This window comes from Lissotriton helveticus, chromosome 6, assembly GCF_964261635.1.
Source record: "Lissotriton helveticus chromosome 6, aLisHel1.1, whole genome shotgun sequence".
NCBI lineage: Eukaryota > Metazoa > Chordata > Amphibia > Caudata > Salamandridae > Lissotriton > Lissotriton helveticus.
In genome coordinates, this window is record NC_136067.1 from 1,773,005,105 (window position 1) to 1,773,028,968 (window position 23,864).

Below are 23,864 nucleotides of genomic sequence, written 5' to 3' on the forward strand. Positions count from 1 at the left end.
AATCAAAAACATGTTAGATATTTGTTGGAAACAGAAATTAGAAACAGTTCAATATGTCAGTTATATAGGGGCATATTACCAAGGAACGGCGTTAAAATTATCGCCCCTTTAGGGCAGGAAACTGCCACTAAAGCGGCGATAATGGGCTTGATAAAATGCCGTAGAGAATTCCAACAGAAGCCCATGTTCTGGTGTTAACCTGGGCTTCTATTGGAATTCTCTACGGCATATTATCAAGCCCATTATTGCCGTTTTAGCGGCAGTTTCCTGCCGCTAAAGCGGCGATAATTTTAATGCTGTTCCTTGATAATATGTATGTATGTATGTATGTATAAACCGTTTTATAGCGCGCTCTGATACTTGGGAGTGTCCTGGCGCGATGGGAAAAAGCAGGGAAAAACATAATAGAGACCAACTTAGACCAGCTTAGTGAAAAAATGCGTTTTAGGTTTTTCTTAAACTGGGCTACACCCTGAATGGAGCGCAACTGGAGGGGAAGGGCGTTCCAGGCCCTGGCAGCCACCACAGAGATGGACTGGCCCCCTAGCCTAGATCGCCTAAAGCGGGGGAGAGTCATCTTAAACTGAGAGGATGATCTGAGAGCTCGAGTGGGGACATAAAGAATGAATCGTTTCTGCAGATAAACAGGCCCTTGATCGTGAATTGCTCTAAACAAGAGCACCAGGGATTTAAACAAGATGCGCAGGGACACCGGAAGCCAGTGGAGACTATTCATTTGCAAACGAACGCTCTTCCATCTCGGGACATTAAACAAAAGTCTGACAGCGGCATTCTGGATAACCTGCAAGCGGTTAACCAGATAAGCAGGAATGCCACTAAACAGAGCGTTAGCATAGTCCAGCCTAGCTAGGATGAGAGCTCGAGCAACAGCCTCTTTTGCCTCCCTGGGAAGCAACGGAAACAATCTACGTAGCATTCTCAGGGTGGCAAAACAAGTCCCAGATAGCTTTTTAATATGGTCCTCAAATCTTAGGTCCTCACCAAACCAGATGCCAAGATTCTTCGCAGGACCACCCATCACCTTGGGGCTAGGAGTGCTGGGTGGCCACAGTGAATCTTTGAAGCAAGGGGGAAAGGAACCATAGAAAAGAACCTCAGACTTATCCTCGTTGCACTTCAACTGGGCCATAGTTAGCCAGCGGAAAACAGAGGACAGACAAAGTTGAACTGCTGAGGTGTCTAGATGGTCGTCTGGCCAAGTAAACAACTTTGTTTTTATTAAAAAAAACAGCTGCAGTAGTTTGTAACATGTAGAAACAAGGTGAAAGATTATAGGTTTTCTCTAAGAAGTGCAAAAAATAAACGTATTCACCCTGCTTGTCATTGTAAACTATTAAACTACAGCAAAATAAAAAAAGCATTATTCCCTTTTTTGTTGCTAAACATGCTCCGTGACCTGACCCTACCTTTCACCTCAGCTGCTGACTCTGGCAGCAGGCGTTGTGATGTCAGAACTCAACCTTCTTATATTCAAGTTCTGATGTCTTTTCTTTATAGAATAAGTTGCTGATTATAAATAAATTAGTGACTGGAGTTTACATAGGTATTACAGAATCCCATGTATTATATAGGATTTATGTAAAATTATCCTGTGATATAGAATTCAATTGAACCATCCATGGAGATTATTACACAGGTATGTTCAAAAGAATGTCGCTCGGGATAGGCTAATGCATTGTGTTTATAGCTCCCAAGCCAATCGACAATAAATACACATGGACTATGTTGCCCAGATTTATGGTATATTGAGAAAGGTATGATTTCTGGGGCGCAAAAGTGTCCTGGTAAAGAGAGGTGTGTGTGTACACAGAATTGGGAGATACTCTAGAGAACCTGTGCGTAGGACACAGTATTGGACGAAAGGGAATGTTAGCATAAGGTCGGCTCGGCAGTGGGACTCAATGCAGTTTGAACCAGTAGAGTGATGGAGGTCAGCATTGTTCTTGATTTAGGTAAAAATGCCATGCATCTACATGATTCCAGGCAGGTACACAGTGTGGCGGAGACCATGGCTGTGGCATCAGGCAGACCAGACACAGGGTACACCAATCCAGCATGTACCCATCTCATGCAGGGACAGAAAGGGAGTGGTGGGGCCCAGTTCTCTATTTAATTCATATACGTGCCGGTCACCCCTCTGATCTCACGCAGGGAGTTAAAAGCATGAGGTAATGTTACCTCCTTTGCCTGGTCTGGCTGGGGGGTACCAGTGCTTAATTTCAGCCTGTGGTCTCCAGTGCTCGGCTTCGGCACTTAATTGCCAACACCAGCACTTATGACAGCTGCCACATGGTGGTGGAGTTTCTGAATTTTAGAGATGAAAAGAACAATAGTTGTTCATTAATTCATTATACATTAAAAACCACAAATACCAGCCCGCCAAACCATTCTTAAAGCTTTAGGGGCTTTGAACCGTCTGAATAGTCACACTTGTAGCAGTGTGGTGGTTAGAAGTTGCGCAGGTGTTGTCATTGGCAACGCTGGCAAAGGCGATGGGAGGTGCAAGCTGCTGTGGCCTCCAGACAAAGGCCCTGGGACATATTTTTTTACAAATTAAGCACAGGGGGGTACCGAGCATTGCAGAGCAATAGCACTGATTGTATCTGCTGCTTTGCACTCTCAGATACCAAAGAGCCTTATTCGCAAAGGTAAACTTTCAATGTAAGTTTTAGGTGTAGTTTCTTTACGACTGCAGAGAATTCTGCCCATAAAATGATAAGTCTCTCTGCCCTCGTAAAGAAACTACACATAAAACTACACTAGTAGTTTGTGAGTAACAAAAAGATGAAGACGTACACCCAAAGTGTAAGTTTATCTTTGTGAATGATGCACTAATTAATTAGCCTCATCATAGAGGTCGTTTTGCAGGTTGAATACAACAAGACTTTTTTTGTTTTAATATTTTTAGGAACTTTCAGTCATTCTGTTGACTTTAAGACATCCTTGTGAGAAGCTGGCCTGGTATATGATGTCCACTTAAGTAAGTGGGCACCTTGCACCAGTCCAGACAACCCTTATGGTGATTTAAGAGGTTTTAGACAACCTTAAAAAGCTCACTAAGTGGTAGCTGTGGAGAGCAGCTTTCAGGCTTAGCCCAGAAGTAGTGTGAAACAGCTTGTTTTTAAGTATGGGTGAATTTTGTGGATCTGCGATCCGCAAATTCGCGCAAAATCGGCAAAAAAACTCGTGAGTTCGCGAAAAAATTCACGAACTTGCGGATTTGCTCAAAAAAGACTGTGTCCTGGTGTGCGGGGCCAAACGGGCGGGGCTTCTATGCATGTTCACATGCCTCTTGTGTATAAAGGGTCAGAGAGAGAGCAGGGCATCATATGAGGAGAAAGCAGCCTCCTGGTGACAGGAATTACACGGGGATCACGCTAGAGAAACTCATGGATGCAAAGACCTCCCCGAAGTATTACAGCTAATTTTCAACAGCAGAGACGGGGATAAAGCACACTTGCCCAGTATCGACCGTGCTCACTAATGTTTTGGGCTGATTAAAACGTTACAGAATTTGCGCTTCAACTTGGGCACCTGATAATCTGTAAGTGCTTCCTGTTGAGGTTTAATTGTTGTGATAGGAGCCTCGTGCCAGAATCAGTCCTGCCCTGCATATTTTATCCACGAAGATGCCACCATTTTGTGCAATACCTCTACTCAGGTTTCATACGTCTTTATTTCGATTTTTGCATCATAAAAGACAATTATACAAAAGGAGATAAAAGATACATAAAACGAATTAAAAAACACCATATATGCTTAAAACATTTCGTCATTAAAAAGGAATTAAACAATGTAATAAAGACCCAGTGTATGAAATACCCAGCTAAAATTGTGAATCAAGTGGCTGCAAGTGTCTGGCTCTGATGATCCACGCCCACCCCAAGTACTTGGCCACTCCTATTACCACCATCTCTGAGGTGTTGGTACGTAGCGCCCACAAGGCCTCTGTGCTCCCTTTAATTTTCATTCGACAACAGATAGGCCTAATCCATTTAATTCTTGGGGCATGATAAGCTGGACATGCAAAAAGGAAATGACCCACACTCTCCTTATGATCAACACACCAGGGACAGAGATCATTAGAATGAGCAGACCAGTTTTTGGTAAAGGACCTTACTGGTAGGGACCTGACTCGAAACTGATGGTATAGTTTTTTATCTAGAGTTTTTGTAATAACGTCCCAATAGTTCTCCAGAAGAGGGTCCAATTTATGGGCCAAAAATCTACCTGACAAGCTGGTAGCATCAGATTGCACAATAGATGGAGGTTTAACAGATGCCCAGTAAAGTGCTTTAAAAGCTTGCTTCGGCGGGAAAGTAGTGGACCCCGGAGAAACCCACAGTTGGTTTAGGCCCATGTCCTCCAAAATTAGTTTCACCTCACGTAGCCAGGGAATATTACTAGAACCCAGTGCTGATCTCACTTCCGCCAATTCGCTGGCAAAGAGACTTAGATCCGGTGACGTCCAGATCCGTCTCCACAATGCCTCTAGCCGATATCGCGCCATCTCGTTGATCGGTTTGCAGCCCATATCCAGCAAGAGTGGTTTGATTGGTGTAGATTGGGGAAGACCTACCAAATTCAGCATGAATTTGTTTTGTACTTTTACCAATGGCGATAGGTCCTTGTAACCCCATAGATCAGCCCCGTACAAAATGGCAGAACTAATTTTGGCCTCGTAAATCCTAAGTGCTGGTGAAACCCGTTTGGTTAATGACATTTTTTGCTCCTGAATTAAGCAGCCCGTAAGTCGTGCAAATTTTAAATGGAGCAGATCAATCTGGGGTTTCCAGCGGAGGCGATAATCTATGGTCACTCCAAGATATGTCATAGCCTCCACTTGTTCAAGACTGACACCATTCATCGTAACAAAACTTTTGATTGGACGATTTTTGGTTAAAACCATGAATTTGGTCTTGCTCACATTTATTTGCAGATCATTTAATTTGCAGAACTCCTCTAACCTATTTAGTGCAGTTTGCAGCCCTTTACGTGTCTTTGAGAGGAGCAAGGTGTCATCTGCAAAGATGAGCATTGGAAACTTAGACCCACCTAGGGATGGTCCATCAGTGGGGGTATCAGCAAAAAACTTCACCACCTGATCAATGAACAATAGGAAGAGGGTGGGTGCCAGGACGCACCCCTGACGGACACCTCGTGTTACGGGGAAGCTGTCCGTCACCTGCCCTTGGCCTCCCCACCTTACCCTGGCAAAATTGCCCTCGTGTAATCTAACCACAAGGTCTAGGAGGTCTAGCGGTAATCCCAAATTTCTCAGGACCACCCACAGTTTAGCCCTTGGCACAAGATCGAAGGCCGACCTCAGATCTACAAAGGCGGCGAAGATGTGTCCACCGCCCATCAGCACCACCTTCCAGTATATCAGAGTGAATCTGGTCGATGGTGCTGGTGCCTGATCTGAAGCCCGCCTGTAGTGGGGAGAGAATTCTTTCCATCTCCATCCACCCCTGGACTCTAGCAAGGACCATCCTGGCAAAACATTTTTGTAGGGAATCGATTAAACTGATGGGGCGGTAATTCCCCGGTACCGAACGGTCCCCTTTTTTAAAAATGGGAAGAATTTCCGCCCCTTTCCAGGACTCTGGGATCCTTGCCCTCATAGCGATAGCATTAGCAATCAAAGTTATATAGGGAACCCAAAGTTGAAGATTTATTTTAAATAGGTCCGCCGGAATAGAATCCATCCCTGGGGCTTTCCCCGATTGGACCAGACTAAGAGCAGACTCGGTGTCAAGAGTCGTAAAAACCAACGAATGACTGTGGGCATTAAACATAGGTATCTGTATCCCTTGCCCATTAAGAGGTTCTAAATTAAGATCCTTAAACTGACGGTGAAAAAAGTCCACCCAATCTTCCGCAGACACATGATTTACTGGGATTTGAGAAGCGGGGTTCCTACCCCATTTCACAATTTCCCAGAATTTTGCCTGGTTCGTGGATAAGCAGGCCTCAAAAAGGTCGGACCAATGGCACTCGTCCCACTCTCTCTTCGCCTCCCACTGGACTTTTTTATACATTTGGCGTGCCGTTTTAATATCACTGGTGACCCTAGATTTAATAGCTTTGATTAGGTTACTATGTGCAGCCCTACAGTTCTTATTATACAATTTTTTCCGGCAACCCATTGCCATCGCCTTCCTTTGTTTTAGCGGTAGAGTCAGGAGGGCCTTTAGTTTGATGAAACACTGCTCATGAAGCTCACTGATCTGAGGAGCAGCATCCAAAATGGACGATAGATTCAACATGGCACTCAATGACGTCGAAACTTCCTTCGATATGCCATCTAACAAAGTAACATCCTTCACGGCCCTACACCATTTGACCCTTCTTCTGTCATTGGTCAGGACGGCCTCGGCCGCTATGCATGAAGCTAATAGGGGCCTAACGGGGTTGCCTGGGAGCTTCAAGCTTAAAAACAATGGGTTGTGGTCACTTTCTGGGCGAACCACAACTTCCATTTCAACCAGGAGGGGCCAGTATTCCATTTTAATCAGGATATAATCTATTCTGCTTTTGCTAACCCCATTGTCAAAGGTGGGATGGCCAGCCTTGTCGGAAGTCGAACGACCATTGGCCGCTCTCAGACCCCACTCCAAACACAGCCCTGACCAATGAAGAGCGGCCTCATTGCCCTTCTTAATATTATTCAATGACAATGACGGAATATTCCACACTGCATCTTCCTCGGACCCCAGGTCCTCCTCACCCTCGCTAAACAAGGGTTCGAAGGTGCAGTTTAGGTCCCCTGCTACAAGAATTAGTTTGTCTCTCCCAAACAGATTGAGGTAGGAGTCCAGTTCGTCTACAATAACTGGACAACACCCACCAGGGCGGCCTCGGGCATAGATATTAATAACAACTATGTCCTGGTGATTTTTCTTACATAACTTGATTCCCAGAAGGTCCGGGTTATCCACTACAATTTCTGTTGGATTGTAGCCTATAGACTGCCTAACCCAGATCACTAGGCACCCTGAAGCTCTGCCTTTGGGACCCTGAATCACTGTGGTTTGTAGAAGTTTAAAAACCCTACCCGATATATTGGATCGGGAGCCCAACTCTCTTGGAAGATTAGGATATCAAAGGTATCAATAAAATCTGTCCAATCCTCTGAACCTAAACGCCCCTTTAGTCCTGCAATATTCCATGACGCCATTTTAAGCGGCACAACCTGACTGGCGGGAGCAACGCGATCCGAGACGCACTGCTCCAGACTTAGACTCCTGTTAATACTATATTGACAATCAGCCGGCCGGTTATCATCTTTGTAACTCACAAAGGCTGTCTCCATCCCCTTCACTAGGTTTTCTCCCTCCTTACTCATTGTCACATTACATACTCCATCCCCCCCACTAACATAATTGTCAGATTCACACCCTCTATCAGGTGCAGGATAGAGTCAATCAATGCCCTCCAGGCCAGAAAGAGGTTCAAAACGATTAAACAAGCGAGGGTAAAAAGGGGAATGTGGGAACCCAACAGCTTGGGATCTCCCGGCAAGTCTATTCAGCATCAAAGGATTAGCTAAGGGCACACCATGTCTTCTGGGGTAAAAATAGCCAAGACCCAGAGACTGCACATCACCCACCCTCCCAAACCTTGCTTCCCTACGTATGAAGTCCACCACCCAAGGATCCCTGAAGTTTATAATAATACAATCCCCTTCTAAATCCTTCGCACAATGTCCCACCCAATCAACTCTTCTCACACTCAATATGTCTGTAGCGGAGGATGGTGGAAGGGGACGGTTTTTATGTAACCAAAAAACAACTTTATTTTTAAGATCCCCATAAGCTTCAGTTTGGCCCTCCCTAAGGGGTGAGACACCTGTTAGGACGATCGTATATGGGGTAGCTTCTATAGGTAAGTCTTTGCAAGGGGGTCCCCGTTTATTAGCCTTCAGAGGGGGAAAGATAGGGTTAGTAGTAGCACTCCCCATTGCTCTGGAGCTTATTTTGGAATGCGTAGATGGTATGGAGTCACCCCTCACATAGTCCTGAGGCCGAGTAATAGGTGTAGGCATAGAGGTACTTGGCTGGGGCGGGGGAATAGGTTTAGAGCTGGCCTTCTTAGGTTTCGAAACCTGTATACTTGAGGCCGGTGCGGGAGTAATAGCGTTATGAGGATTCCTACCCCCATGGCCCATGCAAGCAGGATTATTTGGGGCTGGCCGAACAGTGGTTGGCTTGCCAGATGCTAAAAGGGGCTGCTTACTGGTAACAACTACTCCCTGAGATTTAGACTTAGTGGAGCTGATAGAATTAGACGATACCACTGGAGCTTTAACTAACTTTTTTAACAAACCTGTGTTAATATTAACAAGATTCTCAAGAGCATCCAATTTTGAATTCATAAGTCTAGTTCTTTCTAGTAAGAGCAGCATAAGTGTTTTAAATAATACTTCCATTTTGCCCAGTAGCCCTCGTCACCACTATAGCTCACAGGATAAGAATCCGAAGGCCCAGGTTGTACTGGGGGGGAGGGTAAGGGATCACTTACAGACAGGGGAGACTGTGTGCAGCTAGGGGCTTCAGGAATAGTTACTGGCTGGGGTATGCTGGTTGTTTTAAATATTTTTGAGATACCCCCCCTCTGGCGGCCCTTACTTCGTTTTCTTTTACAGGGTAGAATCATGGGTGAATCCCCGTTTAATGATGAGTCTGATTGAGATTGGCTTTCCAAGTGTACCCTCCCCCCCGCCATACTCCTAGATGACTCCATAGAACATGAATCGCTGTTGGATGGAATCAAAGACATACCCTCCGCCTCACAATGTATGTCCACCAATACAGGAACCAAAGAAGGAATAGTGCCTGATGACGGGTTTTCGGGACTAGGCACTGTGGCAAGGGCGCCTAACGAGGAACGTTACCTGCTAATAAGGTCAAGTGAAAGCCTTTTTTCGGCAAAAGCTATCTCCTTCTACAGAATTAATTAATTAATTAATTAATTATGTGCTTATATAGCGCTGGAATCACTCCCGAAGGGGTACCTCCGCGCTTCGACCGCTGCGAAACCCTTCCTGGCTTCCCTGAGAGATGGTCCCTTAATGGGTATCTCCAGGGTGAGACCAGGCATCCCCGGCAGTCTGGTGGGGCCGTTAGTGAAGATGAGGCAAGCTAGTGCCCAGAGTTGCCGAGTGTGATCGCTGATCAGAGTGGGCACCGAGGCGAGAGAATTATCGAGTCCGCTGACCCTGGTTCAGAAACCTGCCGCGTCGGGAATCGAACCCTGGTCCCGGGCCGTCCTCTGCTCTCGGGTCTGCCGCCTCTAACCAGTGAGCCACACTACTCCACTCCAATTCCTGTCGCCTTAATAATAAAAGCATCCAAAGGACCTGTAACCACCCCCTTAGTGGTCTGTAGTTGAACAGATCGTTCCTTTCCATAATGCAAAGGCATGATAGTAGCAAAAAGGGTAACAAATATTTGGTGAAACCACAATAACTCACAATGTGAGAGTGGAGAACCTGGGGTGGTGGCCCAACCCAACCTCGACCGACCGCGGATGGCCGCAGACGGCCCCGCCCTTGTCCTGGGCTTCTCCCGGGACGCTCCCGCGCGCTCCCGCGCAGCGTTTGCAGGTGCTGTAAATAAGGGGTATGTTATGCGCAGGGGGCGGGACAAGCAGGGAGAGCGGGCCAGGTGGTACCAATTGGCCAAGCAGGGACTCCTGGGAGATAGAGTCCCTGCAGTGCCGCTCGCAGCCCTGCTGCAAACCCAAGACTCCCCAGCTGACACAAGCCGCCACAAAGTGCAGTTTATCCTCGCAGTCTTCCTCGACGATGCGGGACCCGAGAAGCGGGTCCGGCAAGCAGTTGGCAGAAGAACAGAGGAACAGCCCAGCAGAAGAGATCCAGAGGGAAAGGTCCGCTCAGGGCAGAGTCAGTGCGCTTGCAATCCCGCCGTGGAGAGGGTCAGGGGAGTGTTTTAAAGCGACCTGTGCGCAGGGGGCGGGGCAAGCTGGGAGAGCGGGCCAGGTGGTACCAATTGGCCAAGATGGGACTCCTGGGAGATAGAGTCCCTGCAGTGCCGCTCGCAGCCCTGCTGCAAACCCCCAAGACTCCCCAGCTGACACAAGCCGCCACAAAGTGCAGTTTTTCCCCGCAGTCTTCCTCGACGATGCGCGACCCGCGAAGCAGGTCCGGCAAGCAGTTGGCAGAAGAACAGAGGAACAGCCCAGCAGAAGAGATCCAGAGGGAAAGTTCCGCTCAGGGCAGAGTCAGTGCGCTTGCAATCCCGCCGTGGAGAGGGTCAGGGGAGTGTTTTAAAGTGACCTGTGCGCAGGGGGCGGGGCAAGCAGGGAGAGCGGGCCAGGTGGTACCCCTGGGAGATAGAGTCCCTGCAGTGCCGCTCGCAGCCTCGCTGCAAACTCCCAAGACTCCCCAGCTGACACAAGCCGCCACAAAGTGCAGTTTTTCCCCGCAGTCTTCCTCGACGATGCGGGACCCGTGAAGCGGGTCCGGCAAGCAGTTGACAGAAGAACAGAGGAACAGCCCAGCAGAAGAGATCCAGAGGGAAAGGTCCGCTCAGGGCAGAGTCAGTGCGCTTGCAATCCCGCCGTGAAGAGGGTCAGGGGAGTGTTTTAAAGTGACCTGTGCGCAGGGGGCGGGGCAAGCAGGGAGAGCGGGCCAGGTGGTACCAATTGGCCAAGCAGGGACTCCTGGGAGATAGAGTCCCTGCAGTGCCGCTCGCAGCCCTGCTGCAAACCCCCAAGACTCCCCAGCTGACACAAGCCGCCACAAAGGTTTTTCCCCTCGGTCTTCCTCGACGATGCGCGACCCGCGAAGCAGGTCCGGCAAGCAGTTGGCAGAAGAACAGAGGAACAGCCCAGCAGAAGAGATCCAGAGGGAAAGGTCTGCTCAGGGCAGAGTCAGTGCGCTTGCAATCCCGCCGTGGAGAGGGTCAGGGGAGTGTTTTAAAGTGACCTGTGCGCAGGGGGCGGGGCAAGCAGGGAGAGCGGGCCAGGTGGTACCAATTGGCCAAGCAGGGACTCCTGGGAGATAGAGTCCCTGCAGTGCCGCTCGCAGCCCTGCTGCAAACTCCCAAGACTCCCCAGCTGACACAAGCCGCCACAAAGTGCAGTTTTTCCCCGCAGTCTTCCTTGACGATGCGGGACCCGCGAAGCGGGTCCGGCAAGCAGTTGACAGAAGAACAGAGGAACAGCCCAGCAGAAGAGATCCAGAGGGAAAGGTCCGCTCAGGGCAGAGTCAGTGCGCTTGCAATACCTCTACTCAATTGGAGTACTTTCTACTGGCTAATCAGTAAGTGCTACCTCGTTGGGTAAATTGATAGTGCTTTTCCTACACTGCAGCTGCGTAAAGGGCCAGAAGATTTGTCTCCAGTGACCATGTGTGCCTGTAACTTTGCCACCGCGCCGAAAGGCGCCAAGGTCCCTTGAGTGAGCTGTCCATCATAGTTGGGAAAGAGCAGGAAGACGTTTCCTACCTCTAGTGTGTGGTGTGCGGGCCAAACGGATGGGGCTTCGATGCGTGTTCACATGCCTCTTGTGTGGGTCAGAGAGCGAGCAGGGCATCATATGAGGAGAAAGCAGCTTCCAGGTGACAGGAATTACACGGGGATCACGCTCGAGAAACTCATGGATGCAAAGACCTCCCCGAAGTATTACAGCTAATTTTCGACAGCTGAGGCGGGGATAAAGCACACTTGCCCAACCTCGACCGTGCTCACTAATGTTTTGGGCTGATTAAAACGTTACAGAATTTGCGCTTCAACTCGGGCACCTGAGGTGTAATTGTTGTGACAGGAGCCTCGTGCCAGAATGAATCCTGCCCGGCATATTTTATCCACGAAGATGCCACCGTTTTGTGCAATACCTCTACTCAACTGGAGTACTTTCTACTGGCTAATCAGTAAGTGCTAACTCGTTGGGTAAATGTATGGTGCTTTTCCTACACTGCAGCTGCGTAAAGGGCCAGAAGATTTGCCTCCAGTGACCGTGTGTGCCTGTAACTTTGGTCCCTTGAGTGAGCTGGCCATAAAAAAAAAACACCCGCGAGCGAATTTGCAAATTTTTCAGCAATTTCGCGAGATTCGCGGATCGCGAAATTGCCGAACATCCGCAAATTTCGCGAGCGGAACGGATTTTTGGCCCATACTTACTTGTTTTACCAGAATGCAATCTTATAGTATAGATTAAGTGAAAAAGAACCACGCAAGGTATTTATAAAAAGATTTATTTATTATATAATGCTCTCTAATATGTTTGATATCTCCTACATGGAGATAAACACAATGCACACAATACTCTGCATAGAAATACAGTAAATAGCACAGAATACACAGTAGACCCCGGGGGGACCAAACATAGACTAAGAATGTGGTATAATTAGTAAGTCATTCTGTTGACTTAAAGACATCCTTGTGAGTAGCTGGCCTGGTATATGATGTCCACTTATATAAGTGGGCACCTTGCACCAGTCCAGACAACCCTTATGGTGATTTAAGAGGTTTTAGACAACCTTAGAAAGCTCTCTAAGTGGTAGCTTAGCCCAGAAGTAGTGTGAAACAGCTCGTTTTACCAGAATTCAATCTTATAGTATAGATTAAGTGAAAAAGAACCACGCAAGGTATTTATAAAAATATATATTTATTATATATGCTCTCTAATATGTGTAGATATCTCCTACATAGAGATAAACACAATGCACACAATTCTCTGCAAAGAAATACAGTAAATAGCACAGAATACACAGTAGACCCTGGGGGGACCAAACCATAGACTAAGAAAGTGGTATAAGAACCACAACTCTGGTGAAGACAATGTCGAGAGAATGTAGAAGTACTGGGGACCCAAAGAACACCTCTAGGTGAGTCGCTAGAAACGTCACGGAGAGTGTGTGCAGTTTGGGAACACAACCGCGTGCTGTGTACAAGTCTACGTGTAAGTCAAGGTTGGATTTTTAAAGAGTAAGGACCCTTACCAGTGGACCCTGAAGAAATTCCGTGGAGCTCAGAACTTTGGAGAGCCACCTCACCCATAGATACCCTAGTACTCATGGTACCTACACCAGGGAAGCTGGGTGCATAGGTCTGAAGTGGTGTCGGAAACCGCTGTAGAACCCAAAGGAGGAATTCATGAAAGTGCCGATGCTGAAGAAGGAGAAAGTGATTCAGAAAAGGGGGTGGTGATGAACAGAGTGTCTGAATTAAGCAGACCACTCTTACCCAGTCCAAAGATCAGGGCTTGATCCATCACCGTTTTTTAGCTCACTGCACCATCCCAGCTCAGAACCTGGCTACATGCAAATTAGTCTGTTCCTGTCCCAGTGCATGATGGGACCAGGACAAACCAAACTACCAAGCCAATTCTTATACTGGGAAGGAAACAAGCTACCGGGGACCGGTTTCTGGCATTTCAGCCGTCGTTGGCCCGGCTTGCTTGAATCCTGATGGTGCAATGAGCAAGGGACTCACATCTGAGTATACCCTTCCACGCTTATGGTGGACAAAATGATTCAGAAAAGGGGGTGGTGATGAACAGAGTGTCTGAATGAAGCAGACCACTCTTACCCAGTCCAAAGATCAGGGCTTGATCCATCACCGTTTTTTAGCTCACTGCACCATCCCAGCTCAGAACCTGGCTACATGCAAATTAGTCTGTTCCTGTCCCAGTGCATGATGGGACCAGGACAAACCAAACTACCAAGCCAAATCTTATACTGGGAAGGAAACAAGCTACCGGGGACCGGTTTCTGGCATTTCAGCCGTCGTCGGCCCGGCTTGCTTGAATCCTGATGGTGCAATGAGCAAGGGACTCACATCTGAGTATACCCTTCCACGCTTATGGTGGACAAAATGATTCAGAAAAGGGGGTGGTGATGAACAGAGTGTCTGAATTAAGCAGACCACTCTTACCCAGTCCAAAGATCAGGGCTTGATCCATCACCGTTTTTTAGCTCACTGCACCATCCCAGCTCAGAACCTGGCTACATGCAAATTAGTCTGTTCCTGTCCCAGTGCATGATGGGACCAGGACAAACCAAACTACCAAGCCAATTCTTATACTGGGAAGGAAACAAGCTACCGGGGACCGGTTTCTGGCATTTCAGCCGTCGTCGGCCCGGCTTGCTTGAATCCTGATGGTGCAATGAGCAAGGGACTCACATCTGAGTATACCCTTCCACGCTTATGGTGGACAAAATGATTCAGAAAAGGGGGTGGTGATGAACAGAGTGTCTGAATTAAGCAGACCACTCTTACCCAGTCCAAAGATCAGGGCTTGATCCATCACCGTTTTTTAGCTCACTGCACCATCCCAGCTCAGAACATGGCTACATGCAAATTAGTCTGTTCCTGTCCCAGTGCATGATGGGACCAGGACAAACCAAACTACCAAGCCAATACTTATACTGGGAAGGAAACAAGCTACCGGGGACCGGTTTCTGGCATTTCAGCCGTCGTCGGCCCGGCTTGCTTGAATCCTGATGGTGCAATGAGCAAGGGACTCACATCTGAGTATACCCTTCCACGCTTATGGTGGACAAAATGATTCAGAAAAGGGGGTGGTGATGAACAGAGTGTCTGAATTAAGCAGACCACTCTTACCCAGTCCAAAGATCAGGGCTTGATCCATCACCGTTTTTTAGCTCACTGCACCATCCCAGCTCAGAACCTGGCTACATGCAAATTAGTCTGTTCCTGTCCCAGTGCATGATGGGACCAGGACAAACCAAACTACCAAGCCAATTCTTATACTGGGAAGGAAACAAGCTACCGGGGACCGGTTTCTGGCATTTCAGCCGTCGTTGGCCCGGCTTGCTTGAATCCTGATGGTGCAATGAGCAAGGGACTCACATCTGAGTATACCCTTCCACGCTTATGGTGGACAAAATGATTCAGAAAAGGGGGTGGTGATGAACAGAGTGTCTGAATTAAGCAGACCACTCTTACCCAGTCCAAAGATCAGGGCTTGATCCATCACCGTTTTTTAGCTCACTGCACCATCCCAGCTCAGAACCTGGCTACATGCAAATTAGTCTGTTCCTGTCCCAGTGCATGATGGGACCAGGACAAACCAAACTACCAAGCCAAATCTTCTACTGGGAAGGAAACAAGCTACCGGGGACCGGTTTCTGGCATTTCAGCCGTCGTCGGCCCGGCTTGCTTGAATCCTGATGGTGCAATGAGCAAGGGACTAACATCTGAGTATACCCTTCCACGCTTATGGTGGACAAAATGATTCAGAAAAGGGGGTGGTGATGAACAGAGTGTCTGAATTAAGCAGACCACTCTTACCCAGTCCAAAGATCAGGGCTTGATCCATCACCGTTTTTTAGCTCACTGCACCATCCCAGCTCAGAACCTGGCTACATGCAAATTAGTCTGTTCCTGTCCCAGTGCAAGATGGGACCAGGACAAACCAAACTACCAAGCCAATTCTTATACTGGGAAGGAAACAAGCTACCGGGAACCGGTTTCTGGCATTTCAGCCGTCGTCGGCCCGGCTTGCTTGAATCCTGATGGTGCAATGAGCAAGGGACTCACATCTGAGTATACCCTTCCACGCTTATGGTGGACAAAATGATTCAGAAAAGGGGGTGGTGATGAACAGAGTGTCTGAATTAAGCAGACCACTCTTACCCAGTCCAAAGATCAGGGCTTGATCCATCACCGTTTTTTAGCTCACTGCACCATCCCAGCTCAGAACCTGGCTACATGCAAATTAGTCTGTTCCTGTCCCAGTACATGATGGGACCAGGACAAACCAAACTACCAAGCCAATTCTTATACTGGGAAGGAAACAAGCTACCGGGGACCGGTTTCTGGCATTTCAGCCGTCGTCGGCCCGGCTTGCTTGAATCCTGATGGTGCAATGAGCAAGGGACTCACATCTGAGTATACCCTTCCACGCTTATGGTGGACAAAATGATTCAGAAAAGGGGGTGGTGATGAACAGAGTGTCTGAATTAAGCAGACCACTCTTACCCAGTCCAAAGATCAGGGCTTGATCCATCACCGTTTTTTAGCTCACTGCACCATCCCAGCTCAGAACCTGGCTACATGCAAATTAGTCTGTTCCTGTCCCAGTGCATGATGGCACCAGGACAAACCAAACTACCAAGCCAATTCTTATACTGGGAAGGAAACAAGCTACCGGGGACCGGTTTCTGGCATTTCAGCCGTCGTCGGCCCGGCTTGCTTGATTCCTGATGGTGCAATGAGCAAGGGACTCACAACTGAGTATACCCTTCCACGCTTATGGTGGACAAAATGATTCAGAAAAGGGGGTGGTGATGAACAGAGTGTCTGAATTAAGCAGACCACTCTTACCCAGTCCAAAGATCAGGGCTTGATCCATCACCGTTTTTTAGCTCACTGCACCATCCCAGCTCAGAACCTGGCTACATGCAAATTAGTCCGTTCCTGTCCCAGTGCATGATGGGACCAGGACAAACCAAACTACCAAGCCAATTCTTATACTGGGAAGGAAACAAGCTACCGGGGACCGGTTTCTGGCATTTCAGCCGTCGTCGGCCCGGCTTGCTTGAATCCTGATGGTGCAGTGAGCAAGGGACTCACATCTGAGTATACCCTTCCACGCTTATGGTGGACAAAATGATTCAGAAAAGGGGGTGGTGATGAACAGAGTGTCTGAATTAAGCAGGCCACTCTTACCCAGTCCAAAGATCAGGGCTTGATCCATCACCGTTTTTTAGCTCACTGCACCATCCCAGCTCAGAACCTGGCTACATGCAAATTAGTCTGTTCCTGTCCCAGTGCATGATGGGACCAGGACAAACCAAACTACCAAGCCAATTCTTATACTGGGAAGGAAACAAGCTACCGGGGACCGGTTTCTGGCATTTCAGCCGTCGTCGGCCCGGCTTGCTTGAATCCTGATGCTGCAATGAGCAAGGGACTCACATCTGAGTATACCCTTCCACGCTTATGGTGGACAAAATGATTCAGAAAAGGGGGTGGTGATGAACAGAGTGTCTGAATTAAGCAGACCACTCTTACCCAGTCCAAAGATCAGGGCTTGATCCATCACCGTTTTTTAGCTCACTGCACCATTCCAGCTCAGAACCTGGCTACATGCAAATTAGTCTGTTCCTGTCCCAGTGCATGATGGGACCAGGACAAACCAAACTACCAAGCCAATTCTTATACTGGGAAGGAAACAAGCTACCGGGGACCGGTTTCTGGCATTTCAGCCGTCGTCGGCCCGGCTTGCTTGAATCCTGATGGTGCAATGAGCAAGGGACTCACATCTGAGTATACCCTTCCACGGTAGTTTGGTCTGCCCTGTTCCCATGATGCACTGGGCCAGGGACAGACTAATTTGCATGTAGCCAGGTTCTGAACTGGGATGGTGCAGTGAGCTAAAAAACGGTGATGGATCAAGCCCTGATCTGTTGACTGGGTAGGAGTGTTCTGCTTAATTCAGATACTCTGTCCATCACCACCCCCTTTTCTGAATCGTTTTTGGCCACTACAGGTGTGGCAGGGTATGCTCAGACATGAGTCCCTTGCTCACTGCACCACCAGGATTCAAGCAAGCCGGGCCGACGACGGCTGAAATGCCAGAAACCGGTCCCCGGAAGCTTGTTTCCTTTCCAGTAAAGAATTGGCTTGGTAGTTTGGTCTGCCCTGTTCCCATGATGCACTGGGCCAGGGACAGACTAATTTGCATGTAGCCAGGTTCTGAACTGGGATGGTGCAGTGAGCTAAAAAACGGTGATGGATCAAGCCCTGATCTGTTGACTGGGTAGGAGTGTTCTGCTTAATTCAGATACTCTGTCCATCACCACCCCCTTTTCTGAATCGAAGAAGGAGAAAGTGTCTGGTGGAATCCAAAATTGCATTCTAGTTGAGAGGTACCTGCCAAGTCACTCAGGAATGACCAGGAGACTTGGAAGAAGAAAGCCCTCCGACGTCAGGTTCTGAAGGAAAGATGACGAGGACCCTGGCTCTGCAGCTGTGAGGACCAGGCGACACTGAGGCAGACCAGAAGCCATGCACGAGCTGTCCCACGAAGGGATGTTGAGTGCTGAGGGCTCGGTGTCCGGCGTGAGCACCAACAAGCCTTGGTAAATGCAACCAATGTAGGAGTTGAAGAAGGAGCAGCATCCGGACCAGCAAGGTCCAGGGTATTCACCACAAGCAGGGGAGTCAGGGCAGGCGCCAAGGAATCAGGGGAGCCCAAAATAAACAAAGGTGACCCTCGACAGAAACCTGGAATCGCAAGAGGACCTCGAGCAGCTCAGCAAAAGATGCAGGCCACGGTGCACATGATGCGATGTGGATGAAGATTTTGGTCACTGGAGGTGCTTGAGGTTGGGGCTACTTGGAGCCCGAAGACCTTGGTGGAATGAAGCCAACAAGCCTTTGCAACTGCAAGTTGACGCTGTGCACAGGGGTTCGGTTATTGAGGTAAAGGTATACCTCTACAGGGTTGAGATTTATTAAAATGGCAACTTTCATTGAATTGGAAAGTTCTAGCACTGTATATTTATTTACTGATTTCAAATGTGCTGTTTAATATATTGGGCCTGGAAAAGAACGGTGGTGCTTTGGGGCTCTTTCGATAAAGTAACTGTATTTGGTAATTCAACATTACCTGAACCAAATTTAAACATTAATTATCAATCAATGTTAGAAAAAATTACATTGAAGCCTCAGATTTTTTTCATATGCTTATATATTCTGCTTCATATTTGCATAGGTTCTAAACTAAATAGTAGTGAAAATAGTGCAGATGATACAGTGTGTGAGGACAATAAAATACTGTACCACAGTACCACATCCCAGGTTTTCCTAACAGTAACAATCTGACGAGGTCTGTTCATCAGTTTACAGATTATCCTTATTCATGGGAAATCATGATGAATCAAACGATTTTAATCGACGTTGTGCCCCAATATTTAATCAGTGGGTCTCATCAGGACTAGTCATCTGACAAACAATGCACCCACGATGGTAAAAACTGGCACACTCCTCTGACTGATGAAGGAATTGTAGCACTGAGGCCTGAATATGGACACGGTGTCAGCAACGTATAACTAACTGACTTATTAGAAAATCGCCAGTGCATCCTTCTTTTCGGTGTCTCACTCGAGGCGCAGGGACAGCAGAACAGAAAACTGTCTGTTTACCTGCAGGCACTGCCTAGTTCGGCCCATCTAAGCCAACCCATGGAATGCATCATTCAGGGAGAGACACGAGCAGCCAGTGGAGGCAGGACAGACACCCAGGGTTGCAACCCAAGCCCCTGCAGCCAAAGCACCTGTGGCAAGGGGGGAGAGGGCAACCTTTCTAGGGGCCCACAGCCCTTCAAGGGGCCCCACTCAGCCTGAGGACAATGAATATTTGTGAGACATGGGAGTCCTGGGCTCGCCTGTCTTCATTCTGCATGCGGGGGGTGTCAAACCACTGGTGAAGACATCAAAACGTTTAAGGGTTAAGAGGGGTCACACATTTTATGCCGAGTTACATTCTGACCGCGTACAAGACGCTCACAAAGCAGCGCGTAACGCCCATCACTTCCTCAGCACACTGTTTCACTTATGTTTCACAAAGGTCTAGAGGGGCATATTATCAAGGACGGTGTTAGAAATATTGCTGCTTTAACAGCAGAAAACTGCTGCTAAAGAGGCGATAATGGGCTTGATAATATGCCCTTGAGAATTCCCATAGAAGCCCATGTTCACACCAGAGCATGGGCTTCTATGGGAATTCACAAGGGTGTATTATTAAAGCCCATGATCCGCCGATAATTTTAACACTGTTTCTTGATAATATGGCCTTGGATTCCCAAAAATGAGTCCTGGGGCCTCCCCACCAGCAAACTCCAGCACCAATGAATCTCTGGTTTGAGAGGCGCTTTGCAGCAGAGTGAGCCTGCTGCTGCTCCTGCAATGGGCTGCGTCCCAGCAAGACTGATGCTGCTCGACTGCGGCTCCTGTCCATGTTTCTGATACCCCCTGCTGCTTCTCGCACTGATCTAAGCAGGCCCGCGAGCCTCCGTCCGAGGGCGCAAAGAGCCCCAGCTTCCCGTGGCCTCCCGCCGCTCTAACCCCCACCTGTTGCCCCCACGCAGATGCAAAGAGCCGTAACTGCCTTAGGGCTCCTTGACACGACCATTCATGCTGAAGTCATGAACCAAGGATTCTACAGCAGTCTGACCCCCGTTCGTCTCTACGGGGCAGATTTACAAGCCCCTTGCGCCACTTTTGCGTCACTTTTGCCATGTTAAAAATGATGCAAAAGTGGCGCAAGGGGATTGTAAATCTGCCCCTACGTGCTTGGCTCAAACAGCCCTCCTGGCACCTTCTGCTCCCATTCTCTGCCCTTTGTGTATGCATGGGGTGGGGTTTTAGCCATGCCCAGGACCTCCAGGTTGTCCTAGTCCCCTCAAATGTCCTAGTGTGGATGCCCTGAAACAGTAAATGCACTGCTTTGCTTCGACCAGCAGGGGTTAGATCCACCCCTGTTGAAGTTGGGAGTAATCAGGAAACTTTGGTTCCCTGTAACGAAACAAGGCTTTCTCGAATATACCAGACTTTCGCAAGATAGCTAAACACTTCACTCACCCCCTACCAACGACCCACAGAGTGCCAGTGGCAATCGGTGGAAAATATTGTGACTGTGGGTGCTGGCTGTGGCATCAGCTCACTAAAATCATGTGGGTTCTAAAAAATCGGGGTGTTACTGAACAAGTGCATCCTGCACAACACACAAAACATCTTTAAGTGGGGAGTGTGTGTTTTATGGAGGGAAGGAGGTGGATGAGAAGGTACTCCGACACTTTCTTCGCAGAAACTTGTTTAAATGGTTCATTATAATGCAATATTATTAGATGGATCGATACATTGCGAGAGGAGAACTTTAAACTAAAACATTAATAAATCAGAGTGATTGTAGACGTGTGAATACAGGGGTAAGTTAAATGTCTTTCCGTTTGTTTTCTCACCGTACTTCAAAACTTGCCTGTCACTACATTCTAATATTAAAACGCAGTATAGTTTAGCATGATTACCTGTTTAAATTAGCGTGAGTAGGCCTAATCGGGTTTTCTGATTGATTTGAACGCCACAATCACGCACATTTTATGTCATATTTTTCTCTTTGCCTGTCTGTGCACAGAGAGCCTCAGATATTACCTCCACTATTGTATTAACTGTACCAAATTAAGGGGCATATTACCAAGGGGGGCGATAGGCAATTATCGCCGATTTAGTGGCTGTTTTCGGCCGCTAAGCGGCGATAATTCTATCGCTTTATTAGCAAGCTGTCGCTAACAGCAGTTAGCGACAGCTTGTGGGCGATAGCGAGCGGTTTGGGGCCCGCTTTGCATGTCAGCGATATTTATCGCTAATGACATGCAAAGTGGGCGTACCCAACCTGTTAGCGACTGAAAGCAGTCACTAACGTCGCTATCGCCTATTAGCAAGGCAGGCGTAGTGATGGAAATATTCGCGCTAAGCGCGAATATCTCCAGAGACTAACACCTGCCCAGACCAGTTTTTAGCCATGTTATCCAATGGGAGGTGGATAACATGGCTAAGAGCATTTTGTCGCTAATGTGCGAATATCGCTGTATTCTCAGCGATATTCACGCATTCCACCGCTATCGCCGGAAAATGTATCGCTTTGGAGATAAACGTTACTAATAGCAAGTTATCTTTTTTTTTTTTCCTCTTCCTTTTCCTTTTTCTTCCCTTTTCTTTTTCATATCCAAGTTGTTTTAATAATTTTTTATCTTTATAGGCTATGTGCGTTTCAGTGATGACCACGATCTGCGGATTGTACATCCTGAGCTCCTCATACACAAGGTTTCTTTTACTCCTACTATTTAGGCCTGCCACATTCCATACTAAACATTTTATTAAATGCATTGCAAAATATACAGATCCCTATTCTTAAAGCACTCGAAAAAAATCATATCCGTCTTGTTGTATTTCTGAGTAATATAATTATTTAGCCCCATGATGCAATTTTTGCCCCAAGAAAGACCACCCCCACCCTACCCTTGCCAGGCAGCGGCCTGTGCCACCCACCCCTACTTACAGGTCCCCCAATTTGAACAGGTGCCGCTCTGATTGGCAGCTTCAGCGCGGGGTTAAACGCCTCGAGGTCTGGGCATTCAAATATAAATACAATTTGTTGTAGACCATGTCCAATTTTTATGTGATATTTCTCTTTTTATATTTCTATATTTCTATATTGCCTTTTATATCAATTGAGACCTTATACAAACACTCCTATTCTATCTATTGATCTCATACTACATCCTACATCTTTGTTATATCATAATAAAACATTTTTTTTTTTTAAAAACCCCACTATATATTGAAAAACAAGAAAAAGAGAAGACAAAAGAAGAAAAAATTATAATAATCAACAGACACTAGGAGATCCTCCTCAAATGGCCTACAAGTACAGTCTAGGTCCCCAACCTGGTGTTCTCTTAAGGAACCCTCCAGGCCCTGAGACTGGGTTTCGGGCACCGTGAGACACACCGTCCCACACTCATTCCTTCTCTACTGAGACCGGACATGAGCCCCTACACCCCTCCCACTACACTGGGACCTAACCGGGCTACACTGAACCTCTTTTACCTCACAGGTCTGGAAAATATCTAAGCCACTCCTTTTGGGATCACTCCCCAATGCCTCCTCAGACTCTCTGGAATTCACCAAGAGGTCTGCCTCCAACGCAAGCTCTCTGGTATTAGAGAACTCACACTCCACCGGGTGTTGGCATAGCTCTGGAAAACAGGGACTTAAAATATGCTCTCCAACAAAGGATTCACACAGCCCCCCCAGTTGTTACCCAAGCTACCCTTTGCTTCACCCTCCAGTGCCTCACACAAGTACCCCACACCACTCTCCTGAGACTGGCAAGACAGTATCTGACTGTCTCTGTCACACAACCCACACTCTTCTGGCTGGTATTCACACACACACACCAAGGTTTCTACCATGGGGGAACCCCTCTCCTTGTACCTCTCATCTAGAGTCAGTAGAGTGTCCCTCCCACCACTAGGAATATGGTCCCCTGTGCCAGTCCCCCAATCTACTTCAGGGACACTGCACTCCACTAGAACTACATCATAAACCTGAACCCCCTGGTGTATGTCAACCCCCTCCCTCAGGTCAGGCGCCACATCTCTGGGTGTTTGTACCTTTCTCTCAGCACTAGATATCCTAACCATGCTGCCACCATCTGAGCAGGACTTCACCTCCAACTCAGCAAAGCTCACCTCGTGAGCTACCCATGTTTCTTCTTCAGCTGAGACCCTCATGGCCTCACGCCTCTTGAGCTCCATCTCAAGTTTCCTCATTCTTAATTCATGGGCCAAGGTCAATTTCAATTCTTCCAGGGCACGGGCATTTTTGCTCTCCTCCGCCACTCTTTCTCTCTCTTCCTCCATTTGCTTTATCTTCAATTCAAGCCTCAACATTTCTAACTTATGATCTCTAGCCCTTTGATTTTCCTCCAACTCCTCTGGGGAAAAACTGTCAGCTGAATGGCTGCTGCTAGCCCTTGAGGCCGCTCTGGACACAGGCAGATCCTGTGGCCTGAAACCATCCCTCTGTGCATCCTCATCCACTTCTGCATCATCTTTCTCCCCAGCCTTTTTGGTCTCCCACCAGGCCCTTAAGGCCTCCTGTAGCTCCTCCTTCTTGGAGCATCGCTTCATGGGACATCCAAAGTTCCTGCAGAACCGCCTGAGTTGACCTACTTTGTAATCACTTAACATTTCAATATCAAACTCCAGTTCTGCAACATCACTTGCTGGTTTACCATTCTGAGACATGATGCTTGGATTCTTTCAGGGTTACGATCAAAAAT